Below are 1,852 nucleotides of genomic sequence, written 5' to 3' on the forward strand. Positions count from 1 at the left end.
GGTGTAGTGATTTCACTCAAAATTCTGCCACAGTTTAAGGTCAACAGGAAGAAGGGGAGAACATGTTAGGTTAATTGGCCAACATTAAATCCGCCATTCCTTGAGCTCTAAGGACTTGACCTGGAATACCAATAATATTTATTGTATTCAGGTGTCCTTGTACACAATTCTCCTTCACCTAAAAGTGAGACAATAGTAATACATGCCTTATAAAAGTATGTATAAAAACCAACCAACCAATGAAAAAACAACAACAACAAAAACTCATAAAATTATGATAATAAGACCACAAAATCATAGCTGGGAACCTAAGCTGTGTGCCCTGCATCTCCGACTGGTAGTACTTTGGATACTGAACTACCAGTAGGAAGTCGTTACCTTGCAAGCCCTGGACCAGGTACGTGCTGGAGAACGAGATCAATGCAAGAAATGGAGAGAACACTGCCTGGATTTCTTGTGAGAAGCTCCTGTCCGGGAGAAGATGTAATTGTGAGGAGGGAAATGCCTCGAACAGAATTTCAAATGGAAAAACACGGGAAGTCCCTACCGGTCAGAAGGCTGGAGCAATTTGCTTGCATTAAGTTTGGGTGAGCTGTTGCAAACTGAAGAGGGATTAGAACCTCTCAGAAAAAGTTACAAGAACACTCTGCAGTATATTTTTTTCTGCAGATGAAACACCTGAAGATGTTACTACCTTCTGTGTCGTGTATGCTTATTAATGTACTAATTTATGGATTCACTCTACTCTGACTGAAGTAAATATCTAAATAAATATAAAATTCAGTCCTGTAATATTGGACCTTTCCATGAAATCCTAGGGCTTGACTCATTTGCATTTTGCTTTGTTTATATAATGCATGCTTATTTTAATTACTATTGCTGCACTTTAATTGTAATTCTCTGTGCAATGCCCGAGCACCTTGCTAAGTGGATAAGGGAAGCACTTTATTCCATAATAACATAATTAATCCATTATTATTCATTTTTTTTTTTTTTTTCTGAAATGGACTGAAAAGATTCAGGACTTTGAAAAACACAGTACCAACAAATTATCTATAGTGAAAATAATTTTAACAGAATTCATACTTTCATCATCTTCACCATTGTTTTCCTCTAGATATCATCTCTCCTAAACAGAGAAGCAGCAGCATTTAACGACCTGAAGATCGGGCTAAATGCCAAAGATGCTCAAAATCAGAGATCACCCCCACCCTGTCCCCTGCCCCTCTTCCCGCGTGGCCTTGGACAAGTCATTTAATCACCCTGTGACCCCATTTCCCTATTTCTGATGGCTGCAATCCTCGCATTCACCTTCAACGGAACAGCAAGGCTTACTTCACTAATGTGCAGAGCTTTGCAAATGATATGTACTAGGTACTGTGGCAGCGTAATCAAAGGGACACAATGATGGCTGGATAAAAGAGGAGGCGTTTCCTAGCTATGTGGGATTCTTGCTTACCAAGCAAAAGAAGACATTCAATTTCTTCTGATATCCTTGCAGATTCCTCTTGAATGAATACCCTCTCTTCATTGAATTTTCTTATTATGAAGGATTATGCAACTCTATTACCTCTTGAAATTTTCTAAGTAGATCCCTGCATAGTCTTTCATTTTAGGCACAAAAGCATTGTGCTGCATTTTCCTTTGGCACATGCTCTCTGTAGAAACCTGGAAGGTCACAGCTGGTCTTACCATTTTTGTCTGCCAGTCCCCAGACCCACACAGAAAACTGGTTTCATTCTGATTCTCCTAGCTCATTCATTTTTAACTTAACAATCTATGGCTGTAGGTCCTTGACTGTTTTATTTAAGACAAAGAAAATATGAGTAGAAACTGGGCTAATGAGGCTGGT

The sequence above is a fragment of the Oxyura jamaicensis genome, chromosome 1 (genome assembly GCF_011077185.1).
Source record: "Oxyura jamaicensis isolate SHBP4307 breed ruddy duck chromosome 1, BPBGC_Ojam_1.0, whole genome shotgun sequence".
Taxonomy (NCBI): Eukaryota; Metazoa; Chordata; class Aves; order Anseriformes; family Anatidae; genus Oxyura; species Oxyura jamaicensis.